The following is a 16081-nucleotide window of genomic DNA, read 5'->3' on the forward strand; positions in this document are numbered from 1 at the left end:
AAATTCAAACACCATCTTCCTCTCTTTGTTCGAGTTTTTCTCTTCTCCTTCTTATGTTCTTCTCTTCTTATACTCACACAAAGGAATCTCTATACTGTGACATAGAGGATTCCATATTTTTTTTTTGTGTTCTCTTCTTTTTCATATGAGCAGGAACAAGGATAAGAACATTCTTGTTGAAGCTGATCCTGAACCTGAAAGGACTCTGAAGAGGAAGCTAAGGGAAGCTAAAGCACAACTCTCTGGAGAAAATCTGACAGAAATTTTCGAAAAAGAAGACAACATAGCCGAAAATAATAACAATGCAAGGAAGATGCTTGGTGACATTACTGCATCAAATTCCAATTTACATGGAAGAAGCATCTCAATCCCTACCATTGGAGCAAACATTTTTGAGCTTAAACCTTAATTAGTTTCTCTGATGCAACAGAATTGCAAGTTTCATGGACTTCCATCAGAAGATCCTCTTCAGTTCTTAACTGAATTCTTGCAAATCTATGATACTGTTAAGACCAATGGAGTTGATGCCGAGGTCTACAGGCTTATGCTTTTCCCATTTGCTGTAAGAGACAGAGCTAGAGTATGGTTGGACTCTCAACCTAAAGACAGCCTGAACTCTTGGGATAAGCTGGTCACGGCTTTCTTAGCCAAGTTCTTTCCTCCTCAAAAGCTTAGTAAGCTTAGAGTGGATGTTCAAACCTTCAAACAGAAAGAAGGTGAATCCCTCTATGAAGCTTGGGAGAGATACAAGGAACTGACCAAAAAGTGTCCTTCTGACATGCTTTCAGAATGGACCATCCTGGATATATTCTATGATGGTCTGTGTGAGTTATCAAAGATGTCACTGGACCATTCTGCAGGTGGATCCATTCACCTAAAGAAAATGCCTGCAGAAGCTCAGGAACTCATTGACATAGTCGCAAATAACCAGTTCATGTACACTTCTGAAAGGAATCCTGTGAATAATGGGAGCCTATAAGGAAGGGAGTTCTTAAGATTGATACTCTGAATGCCATATTGGCTCAGAATAAAAGATTGACTCAGCAAGTCAATATGATCTCTCAGAGTCTGAATGGATTGAAGGAATCATCCAACAGTACTAAAGAGGCATCTTCTGAAGAAGAAGCTTATGATCCTGAGAACCTTGCAATAGCAGAGGTGAATTACATGGGGAAATCCTATGGAAATACCTATAATCCCCCATGGATAAATCACCCAAATTTCTTATGGAAGGATCAACAAAAGCCTCAACAAGGCTTTAACAATGGTGGAAGAAATAGGTTCAGCAATAGCAAGCCTTTTCCATCATCCACTCAGCAACAGACAGAGAATTCTGAGCAGAATCTATCTAGCTTAGCAAATATAGTCTCTGATCTATCTAAGGCCACATTAAGTTTCATGAATGAAACAAGGTCCTCCATTAGGAATTTGGAGGCACAAGTGGGCCAGCTGAGTAAAAGAGTCACTGAAATTCCTCCTAGTACTCTCCCAAACAATACAGAAGAAAATCCAAAAAGAGAGTGCAAGGCCATAGCCTTACATGGTGTGGCCGAACCCAAAGAGGAAGAGGAGGACGTGAATCCTAGTGAGGAAGACCTCTTGGGACGTTCAGTGACCAGTAAGGAGTATCCCTTTGAGGAACCAAAGGAATCTGAGGCTCATCTAGAGACCATAGAGATTCCATTGAACCTCCTTCTACCCTTCATGAGCTCTGATGAGTATTCTTCCTCTGAAGAGGATGAAGACATTACTGAAGAGCAAGTTGCCAAGTACCTTGGTACAATCATGAAGCTGAATACCAAATTATTTGGTAATGAGACTTGGGAAGATGAACCTCCCTTGCTCATCAATGAACTAAGTGATCTAGATCAACTGACATTGCCTCAGAAGAAATAGGATCCTGGAAAGTTCTTAATACCTTGTACCATAGGCACCATAACCTTTGAGAAGGCTTTATGTGACCTTGGATCAGGGATAAACCTCATGCCACTCTCTGTAATGGAGAAACTGGGAATCTTTGAGGTGCAAGCTACCAGAATCTCATTAGAGATAGCAGACAACTCAAGAAAACAGGCTTATGGACAAGTAGAGGATGTGCTAGTAAAGGTTGAAGGCCTTTACATCCCTGCTGATTTCATAATCCTGGATACTGGGAAGGATGAGGATGAATCCATCATCCTTGGAAGACCCTTCCTAGCCATAGCAAGAGCTGTGATTGATGTGGACAGAGGAGAATTGATCCTTCAACTGAATGAGGACAACCTTGTGTTTAAAACTCAAGGATCTCCTTCTGTAACCATGGATAGGAAGCATGAAAAGCTTCTCTCACTGCAGAGTCAACCAAAGCCCCCACAGTCAAACTCTAAGTTTGGTGTTGGGAGGCCATAACCAAACTCTAAGTTTGGTGTTGAACCCCCACATTCAAACTCTAAGTTTAGTGTTGGGAGGTTCCAACAATGCTCTGAACATCTGTGAGGCTTCATGAGAGCTTACTATCAAGCTATTGACATTAAAAAAGCGCTTGTTGGGAGGCAACCCAATGTTATCTAATTATATTTATTTATTTTCTATTGTTATTTTATGTTTTCTTTAGGTTGATGATTATGTGAAGTCACAAAAACTACTGAAAAATCAAAAACAGAATGAAAAATAGAATGAAAAATAGCACACCCTGGAGGAGAGCAGTCTGGCGTTTAAACGCCAGAAACAAGCATCTGTCTGGCGTTTAACGCCAGAAACAGGCACCAAGCTGGCGTTTAACGCCAGAAACAAGCAGCAGTCTGGCGTTAAACGCTAGGATTGCACATCAAGGGCGTTTTACACGTCTAAAGGGTGCAGGGATGAAAAATCCTTGACACCTTAGGATCTGTGGACCCCACAGGATCCCCACCTAACCTTATTCTCTTCTCTTCACACCTTTTCATAACTCTCTTCCCCAAATACCCTTCACCAATCACTTCAATCACTCTTTCCCATCAGCCCCTCACCATTCACATCCATCTTCTATTTCCCACAAACCCCACCTACCTTCAAATTCAAACTATTTTCCCTCCCAAACCCAACCCTAATGGCCGAAACTTCACCCTCCCCCCACTCCTATATAAACCCCTCATTCCTTCTTCATTTTCACACAACACAACCCTAAATTCACCCTTGGCCGAAAATACCTCACCCTCCATCTCCTCTATTTTCTTCTTCTACTAATATTTTTCTTTCTTCTTTTGCTCGGGGACGAGCAAATATTTTAAGTTTGGTATGGAAAAAGCAGTGCTTTTTTTTTTTTTCCATAACCACTAATATCTCAAGGGATGCACTTCCCTCCACAAAACTATTGGAAACAAATCAACACTTTCCTAGGAGAATTAAGTTCTAACATGGGACAACTAAGGGTGGAGCACCAAGAGCACTCCATCATCCTCCATGAAATTAGAGAAGATCAAAGAGTTATGAGGGAGGAACAAGAAAGACAAGGAAGAGACATAGAGGAGCTCAAGAGCACCATTGGTTCTTCAAGAAGAGGAAGACGCCACCCTCACTAAGGTGGACTCATTCCTTAATCTCCTTGTTTATTTATTTTCTTGTTTTTTGATTTTTGAGCTTTATGTTTATTTATATTTGTGTCTTATTACATGATCATTAGTATTTAAGTGTCTATGCCTTAAAGTTATGAATATGAATCCATCACCTCTCTTGAATGAAAAATGTTTTAATTACAAAAGAACAAGAAGTACATGGTTTCGAATTCATCCTTGAAACTAGTTTAATTATTTTGATGTGGTGGAAATACTTTTTGTTTTCTGAATGAATGCTTAAACAGTGCATATGTCTTTTGAAGTTGTTGTTTATGAATGTTAAATATGTTGGCTCTTGAAAGAATAAGGAAAAAGGAGACATGTAATTTGATAATCTGAAAAATCATAAAAATGATTCTTGAAGCAAGAAAAAGCAGTGAATACAAAAGCTTGCGAAAAAAAAAGAAAAATAAAAATAGCGAAAAAAAAAGAAAAAGAAAAAGCAAGCAGAAAAAGCCAAAATCTCTTAAAACCAAAAGGCAAGAGCAAAAAGCCAATAGCCCTTAAAACCAAAAGGCAAGGGTAATAAAAAGGATCCAAGGCTTTGAGCATCAGTGGATAGGAGGGCCTAAAGGAATAAAATCCTGGCTTAAGCGGCTAAACCAAGCTGTCCCTAACCATGTGCTTGTGGCGTGAAGGTGTCAAGTGAAAACTTGAGACTGAGCGGTTAAAGTCGAGATCAAAAGCAAAAACAGAGTGTGCTTAAGAACCCTGGACACCTCTAATTGGGGACTTTAGCAAAGCTGAGTCACAATCTGAAAAGGTTCACCCAGTTATGTGTCTGTGGCATTTATGTATCCGGTGGTAATACTGGAAAACAAAGTGCTTAGGGCCACAACCAAGACTCATAAAGTAACTGTGTTCAAGAATCAACATACTGAACTAGGAGAATCAATAACACTATCTGAATTCTAAGTTCCTATAGATGCCAATCATTCTGAACTTCAATGGATAAAGTGAGATGCCAAAACTATTCAAGAGACAAAAAGCTACAAGTCCCGCTCATCTGATTGTAGCTAAGTTTCATTGATATTTTGGAATTTACAGTATATTCTCTTCTTTTTATCCTATTTGATTTTCAGTTGCTTGGGGACAAGCAACAATTTAAGTTTGGTGTTGTGATGAGCGGATAATTTATACGCTTTTTGGCATTGTTTTTACTCAGTTTTCAGTATAATTTAATTAGTTTTTAGTATATTTTTATTAGTTTTTAATTAAAATTCACATTTCTGGACTTTACTATGAGTTTGTGTGTTTTTCTATGATTTCAGGTATTTTCTGGCTGAAATTGAGGGACTTGAGCAAAAATCAGATTCAGAGGTTGAAGAAGGACTGCAGATGCTGTTGGATTCTGACCTCCCTGCACTCAAAGTAGATTTTCTGGAGCTAGAGAACTCCAAATGGCGCGCTCTCAATTGCGTTGGAAAGTAAACATCCAGGGATTTCCATCAATATATATAATAGTCCATACTTTGCCCGAGTTTAGATGACGCAAACTGGCGTTCAACGCGAGTTCCATGCTGCATTCTGGAGTTAAACACCAGAAACAGGTTGCAAAGTGGAGTTAAACACTAGAAACAGGTTACAAACTGGCGTTCAACTCCAAGAGAAGCCTCTACACATGGAAAGCTCAACGCTCAGCCCAAGCACACAACAAGTGGGCCCCAGAAGTGGATTTCTGCATCATTTACTTAATTCTGTAAACCCTAGTAACTAGTTTAGCATAAATAGGACTTTCTACTATTGTATTTACATCTTTGGATTATCTTTTGATCCTTTGATCACGTTTTGGGGGCTGGCCATTCGGCCATGCCTGGACCTTATCACTTATGTATTTTCAAATGGTAGTGTTTCTACACACCATAGATTAAGGTGTGGAGCTCTGCTGTTCCTCATAAATTAATGCAAAGTACTATTATTTTTCTATTCAATTCAAGCTTATTCCTATTCTAAGATATCCATTCCCACCCAAGAACATGATGAATGTGATGATTATGTGACGCTCATCATTATTCTCACTTATGAACGCGTGCCTGACAAACACTTCCGTTCTACATGCAAACAAGCTAGAATGAATATCTCTTAGATATCTAATACAGAGGACCGAGTCTGAGATATTAGAATCTTCGTGGTATAAGTTAGAACCCATGGACAGCCATTCCTGAGATCCAAAAAGTCTAAACCTTGTCTGTGGTATTCCGAGTAGGATTTGGGAAGGGATGGCTGTGACGAGCTTCAAACTCGCGAGTGCTGGGCGTAGTGACAGACGCAAAAGGATAGTAAATCCTATTCCAGTATGATCAAAAACTGACAGATGATTAGCCATGCAGTGACAGCGTATTGGACCATTTTCACAGAGAGGATGGGATGTAGCCATTGACAACGGTGATGCCCTACATAAAGCTTGTCATAGAACGGAGTAGGAATGATTAGATGAAGACAGCAGGAAAGCAGAGGTTCAGAGGAACGAAAGCATCTCTATACGCTTATCTGAAATTCTCACCAATGAATTACATAAGTATCTCTATCCTAGTTATATTTTATTTATCTTTTACTTATCAATTCATAAAGCCATTTGAATCCGCCTGACTGAGATTTACAAGGTGACCATAGCTTGCTTCAAGCCGACAATCTCCGTGGGGATCGACCCTTACTCACGTAAGGTTTATTACTTGGACGACCCAGTGCACTTGCTGGTTAGTTGTACGAAGTTGTGAAACAGAATTAAAAACATGAACGTGCGTATTCAGTTGTTAGCGCCATTACCAAGGAAGGAACGATCATGATTTCACACACCAGTTATCAACAACATATTGTTGAAGAAGTCGCCCTGCTTGCAAAACTGTTGAGTGAACATTGGGACGGATCTACGAATTTTGAGGATATTAGAAAATTGTTAGAAATTGTGAAATGATGTATTGGTACAAACTATCATCTAAGGAAGTCTATAAATGATATAGCAAATATATGAGTTTGTACCTGGATCATATAGCTATAATATGTCCGGCATGATACTTTGTTCCCACATTGAGTTCGAGTATTGATATCCCATCCAGGTGTTCCAAATGGAAAAAGAAGAGGATATTGTAGCGGATCGTAATAGCCAACAAACTCTTGAATCCTTCTAAGGTTACCAGCATGAGTTTGAACCTTGATATCTCGTTCGCACACCATTATTTCAATGTCATCACCGACTATTATGGCTGCTACTTGTGAAGTAGTTAGGAGACTGTATTGTGGTTGATTAGGAGGTCACTCTCTAATCACCAAACTACACTCTTGCACATCTAGTCATTGTGCAAGCTGGCGGAATACATGGATAAAAGAATTATATTGGTGCAACAATTGTTGTAGCTTCAAAACCAAACTTTCATGTAGTTGTGTGTTCTCCAGCATCCTATTTTTAACTCGTGCTTAGTATCGTATATATACAATTGCAAGAAGCGTGGGCGCGCCCCTTGATGCGGATGAAATTCTCCTATGCTGTGGTACATTGATCCTTGAGCACGGAATCTATATATACCATGACTTGTTGTAGCTAATTGTTCGTCTATGTGTACACCACACGAAGTGAATGCAAAAACATGATTGTAACCACAAATGTGTTTTTGAAATGGTTCACTTCTGCAGAAGGGTCTAAGAAGATTTCATGTAATTCCTGAGGAGCATTTACTTGGGGCAAAGGGACTTTTCCTCCATTGCAACATATGTCAAATGTTTCATGGTGAAACAGACGTGAGCTATAGTGTGTACATGTCCTTAGAGTAGGTAGTGTAGTTTGAAGCACTATTGTATTCTCTTGAAAATCTCGAGCACAATTGTGGGATTTTCGGACATGGTGTCTAATTTCTGCACTGGCATAGGTAAATAAAATATTATGTTATAGATTTTTTCCCTACAAGTGCCAATAATTGTATAGTTAGGTACTCGGGTAGAATTCATTAATTATTTCATATTATTTTAGATAGTAGAATCAAGAATGAACAAAGAATATGTATACAACTTCTCAATTGAGGTTTGTTTTTTGAAAAATAAACGTAATTATTAAAAAAATATATATCATTAATTACCAAAGCTCTAAAATATGAGAACATAAAAAATTTAAAAAAGTTAAATTAAAGTATTGTTAAAAAATTTAATGTTACATTGAATTATGTAATTAATATATAAATTTTATTTTGATTATAAAATCATTATGATAAACTTTAATATAAGAGTACTATTTAATATCTTATCAAATTTTGTGTGTTGTATTGGATCAATGGATTGAATTGGGAGTGGTCGAGAGGTTTTGATAATTATCTTATAAAAATGCAAAGGTATATTTTTTTTGTTTTTAATTCTTTAACACATACATCTACATGGATTTGAAATATGAATACAACTTTTTGTAATAACTCTATAATAAATAGAGGCATGAGTTGAAGAGTACCCATTAGTTTACTTTTTTATAAATAATAGTAATAAATTTATTTTTATTTTATAGTTTTTATTTTGTAAGATATACCTATCCACCCAAATTCAAAAATATACACAGAAAGAAATTAGAGATGTATGTTTTGTGCTCCTTATTCTATTTGTTATAGATTAGTCTTATGAAAATATTTTTTATTTTATTTTTTTTAAATATTTATAATTGAATCTATAATTGTGTTTGTTAAATAAATATAAACATATAAATATTATATATTACATTATTTTGATGTGATCGTTACTATTTATCATTTCTTTTTAATATTAATTCTCTTGGGGGTTAAGTATGACTAAAGGTGAAACAGTTTTTATTGAAAGTGAGTCGGTTTTTAAATTGAGTACATAGTAGTAGCAATTTTTTTGTAAATAAATCAGTTTTAAAATATGTCGTGTGTTGAAAGTGAATTAGTTTGCTACTTTGTGGTGGGGTAAATTATTTTTTCTTTTGATAAAAAAAATGGAGGACGTAGTAACCGTTTGTTATATTGAATTCAGTGTTTAACAAAAAATAAACAGGGGTAAAATAAGAAGAAGAAATTAGATACCAAATTTTCCCATCCCCATTATACATTAGTATATAGCCCAATATATTTATTGGTATAGAGTTGATTAAAGAGTACTCTTTTATATGTAATTTTTTTTAAAGATAAGCAATAAATATCAGAAATATGTAAGCCGTGTGTTGTAATTTAATTAATTTTGTTATAGAATATCAACAAATTATATTATTATGATGTCTGTTACTTGGACCAGCTCCATCATCATTGGCTTCCATGCCTAGATTTTTTAAAGAGTAGATATTAAGCAAAAAATGGATTTATAGCCAAAAAAAAAATAAATTATCATAACACATGTTAAGTTTTGTTATAGCTGGATCTAGAATAAAATGAATCCGTTTTAAATTCTATCATGGGGTAAAACCAATTTTTTTTTAAAAAAAAAAATTGAGGACATAGTGTAAGTTTTTTTTTTATTAAAAGTGAATCAGTTTTTTAAACTCTGTCATCGGTAAACACATTTTTTAATAAAAAAAAAACAGGGATAAAATAGGAAGAAGAAATTAGATACCAAATTTCGGTATCCCCATTATATATTGGTATAGATAAAATAATTATTTAGTTTTACATCTATAATATTTTATATTAATTAGCTTCAAATTTTAATCACTTTTTGAATAAATTAATGACAACCGTAATGCGAATAATTTTTTGAATATAATTTCATTTTAATTTTTGATTCTGTTACCACTTATGTTAACATTGAGGATAATCTAAAATAAAAGATAATGGACTTATTGTAACTGACATGTATTTCTGTGCTTTGATTGCGAGCGCTTCGTGTAACTGTCTCTCTTAGTGGGCAGCATCATAACTCTGCATACATAAGAACCTCTTAATCGTGAAAGATATTTTCATTCCCGATGATCATTGACTTTTACCCTATTAAGAATGGAAATCGACAATAATACCTCCAAGCACTCTAAGATTAATATTTCTAATCAAAAATAACTTCCACAATACATTTTATTTAAAGCAATTTAGAAAACCTCCACTAATAATTAATTAAAATTAAATTTTGGAAACAAATATAATTTTTCCAATTTTTCAAAATGAGACTGAGTTAGCTGAAACTGAGTTAAGTGAGAGAGAACCCTTCTACCACCGTTTTCACCGTCATTTCAACTGCCATTTCTGCCGCCGGCACCGTCACCACTACCGTGTCCGTTGCGGTAGAGAGCTACTGGATCGAGCCACCTCTTCTATCAATGCATTTTTAGATCTGTTCTTCTATACGGTTGTTGCTGCCACAGTGGAGTTTCCACCGGCGTTGTTGCTGCCGCCGTTTTCGTCACCACTGCCATTGTTGTTGCTGCCGCCGTTTCTACCGCCGTTGCCGTGGTAGAACGCTTCTGGATAGAGCCACCTCCTCTGTCAACGCGTTTTTAGATCTGTTTGCTCCTAAGCTTCTTCTTACTTTCTCTCCCTCCATATTTCTCCATCAAGCTACTGCAGGTACTTCTTCTTTGCTATTAATTTGTTGATATCTCTTTTCTATTAATAAATGGCATTTTATTTTAAAGAATTTCATTAGTCTCTTTATGTTTCTTTGCGTTTTTATTATTTTGGATTTGATTATTTGGTATGATCGGGATTTTCTATCTCTCTTTCTAATTGTCAATTATAATTACTCTATTAATTAATTATTCTCTTATCCTATTAATTGACATTTTGATTTATTCATGAAGATATAAATTAGTTTCCCATTTTTTAGAGTATATTTCATAGTATATTATAAACCAAAAGTTCTCTGGGATGCCAAGCATGAGGTTGGAATATATTGAATGATTTTTGGATTATAAAATAACACTAAGCCATTCTTTTCCAGATTACAAGATGAATTTTGTCTCTGCCATAAATCCTGTCTCCAAACTGGACTCCAATGTCTTGCTGCTGCAACCACTAGCCATGGTCCACTCAAGTCAGTATTTGGATATGCACCTTCATATTTCATATTACATGCTTCAATAATGGTAGTGAAATAGTGATCATGGTTGGAAATTGCAGTTACATTTCTTTTATGGTTGCTAGTGGACTGATATTTGAAACTGTGAACAGTGATGGCAATAAGTTTAAAGTCAGAATATTCTTTATATGGTGCATATGTTGCTCTTATCACATGGCTTTTGCTAATATTAATCTTAATCCCTTTGCCAAAGTAGCTAAACCGGTTCTATTCTGTTTGGTTTGGTTGACGTAGGCAATGATAGAAACCTATTTCTTGAAGAGAAGGAAAGCAAAAGGTTGTGTAGTTAAATAAAGAGTAAAAGTGATTGAGCTTTTTCTCAATTTTTTGTGTAATTTTATGGCAAGGATGAAAAGGGCTCTCAAGTTTGGAAAAAGAATAAACAAAGCAAAAAGGTAAGTCCCTGCTCTACCTTGCAAATATACAAACTTCATTCTTTCACACATTCTCCACTTCCAATGCTGAATTCTATATTTTTTAAACATAAATAATGTGTTTACTGATTCTTTTTTTCTTCCAATTGTTGATATATAAATAATATGTTCAGTCTTGTTTTTTATAATTGCCATGTATGAATATATTGAATGATTTTTGGATGGGGCTGGAATTCATGCTTTCTTTGAATAGGAGAAATGGAAGCCCTCACTATTGATTGGGATAATTTGGTTTTCTTGGCAAGGTTTTTGATGAGCGGATATTTTATACGCTTTTTGGCATCATTTTCATATAGTTTTTAGTATGTTTTATTTAGTTTTTATTAAGTTTTTATAGGTTTTAGTGTTAAATTCACATTTTTGAATTCTACTTTGAGTTTGTGTATTTTTGTTCAATTTCAAATATTTTCTGGCTGAAATTGAGGAGCTGGGGGGCAAAAGTCTGATTCAAAGATAGAGAAAGCACTGCAATTGCTGTCCGGATCTGACCTCCTTGCACTCGGAAGAGCTTTTCTAGAGCTACAAAAGTCTAAATGGAGCGTTCTTAATGGCTATAGAAATCTAACTTTCGGAGCTTTCCAGAAATGTATAATAGTCTATACTTTGCTTCGGATTAAAAGGCCCAAAACCGGTGTCAATGCCAGTTTCCTGCCCCCTTCCAGGCGTCCAGCGGCCAAAGAGTAGGGACCAGTGTCCAAACGTCCAGAGAGGACCCCTAGCCAGCGTTCAATACCCTAGAGGTCCCTCAGCACATGGATCTCATCAAAATTCAGCCCAAACACTCACCAAGTGGGCCCCATAAGTGGATTTTAGCACTAAACAGACTGTTTTACCCTTACTAGTCATTAGTTTAGTATTTAAAGGAGAAGATCAACCTTGTTTAGGATCTTTGATAAACCCATATTTCATGATATATTTTGTGCTTAATTTAAGTGACTTATTCAACCCTTCACCCACTTATTCATGTGAAATTGCATGGTTTTACTTTCCCTTCCTTATTATGCGATATATGTGAAAAACATGTTTCCTATGCTTTAAAAATAATTATTTTAATTACCATTTATTACCATTCGATGCCGTGATTTGTGTGTTAAGTATTTTCAGATCTTCTAAGGCAAGAATGATTTAAAGGATGGAAAGGAAACATACAAAAATGGAAGGAAAGCACCAAATGGAGTTTTTGAAGAAACTAGCAGCGACGCGAACGCATGGACGACGCGGCTGCATGCCCAGCGCGAAAAGGCAGCGACGCGAATGCGTGACTGACGCGGATGCACGCGCCTTGAGCAGAACACAGATGACGCGTACGCGTGACCGAAGCAAACGCGTGATATGGAAAACTCTCGATGACGCGACCGCGTGACCCACGCAGACGCATGACAGACGCCATGCATCAGAAACTACAGAAAAGCTCCCAGCGATTTCTGAAACCCTTTTTGGCTCAGATCCAAGTCCAGAAAGCACAGATTAAAGGTTATAAAGTGGGGGAATGCATCCATTCATAGAAAGGCCTTCAATTATTCTTTTTTTCATAATTTAGATGTAGTTTTTAGAGAGAGAGGCTCTCTCCTCTCTCTTAGGTTCTAGGATTAGGATTCCTCTTAAAGGATTTAGGATTTCAACTCTTCATCAGGTTCAATATTTCTTTTATTTTATATTTCTCTTTTACTTTCAGATACTTTAATGCTCTCATTTAATTACTTATGTTGCCAAATTGGCTTATGAACTCTTTATGTTTAGATTGATTTTCTCTTATTAATGCAATTGAGGTAATTCAGATTTATGATTCTTATTTAGCTTTTTATATTCTTGGCTTTAATTGATTAACTGGAAGCTCTTGAGTTATCAACTTATCGTGATTGATTGTTATGTCAGCTAATTGACTGGAATTCCACTAACTCTAGTCTTTCCTTAGGAGTTGGCTAGGACTTGGGAATCTAACTAATTAGTTCACTTGACTTTCCTTTGCTTTTGTAAAGGTTAACTAAGTAGGATTAACTTCAATTCTCATAGGAGTAACTAGGATAGGACTTCCGAATTTTCATACCCTGCCAAGAGTTTATTTTACAGTTATTTATTTATTCTACTTGTCATTTAAATTACTTGTTCCTTACTTTCAAAACCCCCAATTTACAAAACTCATAACCAATAATAAGAACACCTCCCTGCAGTTCCTTGAGAAGACGACCCGAGGTTTAAATACTTCGGTTATCAATTTTAAAGGGGTTTGTTACTTTTGACAACCAAAACGTTTGTACAAAAGGATTTTCTGTTGGTTTAGAAGCTATACTTACATCGCGATCATATTTTTATATTTCTTTACCGATAGAAAAACCGATCGTCAAAATGGCGCCGTTGCCGGGGATTTGCAAACGTGTGCCTTATTATTGGTTATTGTAAATATTTTTCTTTTATTTGTTTATTTGTTTTTGTTTTTCCCTTTTATTCCTATTAGCTACTATGAATTCTGACCCCTCTCGCTTTGAGTTTGGTTCTAAATTTGTTGAAAGGAGTGGAAGCTACAACAGGAATATGCATCAAGGTCTAAGCAGTCAAAGATGGATGGAGCCAAGAGGATCTGATCAATCCTTTAGGCAACAACACCCTCCAAGATATCATGGACGAGGACCGCTCCACAATGCATACCAAGCTGATAGACATGGTGGACCTCCTTGTAATTACCAACAAGCCCTACCCTGTGCTTATAGACCATCCTCTCAACGTAGCTTTGAACCACCACACTCACAAGCTCCTTTTCACCATTCACCTCCGTATGACCCTTATCCACCACAATCCCAATCCAATTACTCCCAAGAACCACCACATTCTTATTTTGAACCCTCTTCCCCAACAAATGAACCCTCATACCCACCCCAACCTCTAATGAATGACAAACTTCGTGTTCTTCTTCAAGGGCAAGCGAGGATGCAAAAGGGCGTATTGGAACTCACTACTGCCTTAACCTAGGTAGTAAATTTAATAGCTTCCCGACATCTGAGCACTCAAAGTACTGCTATGGCTGCATGTGGAGAATCAAAAGAAGAGCGTAGCATGAAGGAAACACTAGAAACTCCGGTGGACAATGAGGAGCATGGCTTTGTATTGGAATAAGTAGAGGAAGCCATGATAGTTGTAGAGGAAGAAGTGGTTGAAGATTTAGGAGATGCTGAATCTCCATGGGAATCGAGAACTGTAAAGGATTCCGCTGAGAAGTTCGAATTTCATGCCATGGAGGATAGTGCACAACCTCCAAGGCATACACCTTGTGAAAACTTGGACGGAACAGACCAAGAAGTTGATTCCATAGACAGTGATGGTCATAAATTAAGCTCTCATAGTCACGAATTTGCATCCGCAACTGAATTTCTAGAACCTGAAGAACCTTATCCAAGTGAATACGAAGATGATGTCGAGGTAGATTTCTCTCAACCTCCAACGTATGACTTGAGTGACGAGGAAGACATAGAAGAATTTGATCAGGACGCAGTTGCAGTTGAAAAATTTTGCAAAGAAGTGGAGGAATTCACAGAAGAATACAAGAGAGTAGAGCTTTCAGAACCACTGGAAACACCTATCCCAAGGCCATTACCACCTAATACAAGCTTCAAGTGGGTACAATCCTTAACCTTTATCTTTACCTTTCCACTTGAATATGGTTTGCTTGAAACAGATGACCAGCTTAGAGCTCTCTACGGCTTTAAGAGTAAGAGGGAAATGGCTTGTACTCAGAGCTGGTGTGCAAGATTCAATAAGGTTCCACGCTTCAATTCGAAGTGCGCAGATTGGTACCAAGTTCAATTGAATGGGTCTCAGGAGACGTTAGGTCATATTGGTGAGAATACAATTCCTAAACCGCTCGGATGGAAGAATATAGGTCAGGACGAAGGCGGATTTAAAAGCAAAGTTTGGGATCCTGGAATCTATTCTGACATTCGTCACCCCGGGAGCCTGAGAATCTCTTTGAAGCTTCTCAAAAGCTTTACATGCCTAGTTTGGGACCCCGGAGGCTGTTGGCATTCCAAACATTGGTGGAGATTTCTGGATGAATTTAAGCATAAGCCACCATAACAGGAAGCTCATCCAATGTCCAACTTAAGGACTTTAACTAAAAGTGCTAGGTAGGAGACAACCCACCATGGTATGGTCGTTTCTTTTTCAATTTTATTTCGTGTTGTTTGTTTTTATATTATTTTATTTTCATTGAACCTGAATATTATTCATTAGCATTGCATACTGCATAATTGCATAATTGCATAAAAAAAGCGCGCAACGCAACCGCATCGCTAATGCATTCGCGTCAGTTGCGAAAAATACCTCCCACGCGTCCGCGTCACTCACGCGAACGCGTGATCTGGAAATCGGCGTAAAGATCCAACGCCTAGAAATCTGGGCTGGAATCATGCGGCTGGTGTGTGTTTAGCATAAAACGGCTCACGCGTTCGCATTCTTGACGTGAACGCGTTACTTGCAAAACACCCATCCCACACGAAAGCGTGAGCGATGCGTCTGCGTCGCGTGGATAGCATGGCACCCTAACGGAGACAGAGAGTTGGGCTTAAACGATGCTGGAATTGTGCGTTTAGCACAATTTACAGTGACGCGGTCGCGTGCCTCACGCCTCCGCGTCATCCATCTTGTACCCAACCCGCACGATCGCGTCAATCACGCGACCGCGTCAATCCCATTTCACCCTAGCCACGCGATCGCGTACCCCACGCGATCGCGTACCCCACGCATTCACGTGGATTAAAAATCACTAACCCCCTATCACGCGAAACCCTACCCGTCGTGCCCCCCATACCCCCATCTTCTCCCTCTCTTCTCTGCAACCCACCCTCCCCAACTACCACCACCGCGCACAACCACCCAGCCTCGACCACAACCCCCGACCACCCAGAACCACCCGACAACCACCCACCCACTCCTTCTTCCTCCCCTCTCCTTCTTCTTTCTCTTCTTCCCTCCACCACTGCTGTCCCCCCACTGCGACCAGCCACCACCACCACGCCACCAGCGCCGCCTCCCATTCCAACCCCCTCCAACCCACAACCCTCACCGCCCCTCCCACCGTCACAACCC

General features: G+C 37.9%; 1 non-coding gene across 1 annotated transcript; it reads right to left on the reverse strand.

Annotated features, from left to right (window-relative positions):
- Nucleotides 1-676: 676 nt before the first annotated feature.
- LOC112774538 (small nucleolar RNA R71) lies at nucleotides 677-784 on the reverse strand. Its single transcript, XR_003189022.1, has one exon. It is a non-coding gene; the product is annotated as a small nucleolar RNA R71 (small nucleolar RNA).
- Between the last annotated feature and the right edge of the window lie 15297 nt (nucleotides 785-16081).

The sequence above is a fragment of the Arachis hypogaea genome, chromosome 18, assembly GCF_003086295.3.
Source record: "Arachis hypogaea cultivar Tifrunner chromosome 18, arahy.Tifrunner.gnm2.J5K5, whole genome shotgun sequence".
Classification (NCBI taxonomy): Eukaryota; Viridiplantae; Streptophyta; class Magnoliopsida; order Fabales; family Fabaceae; genus Arachis; species Arachis hypogaea.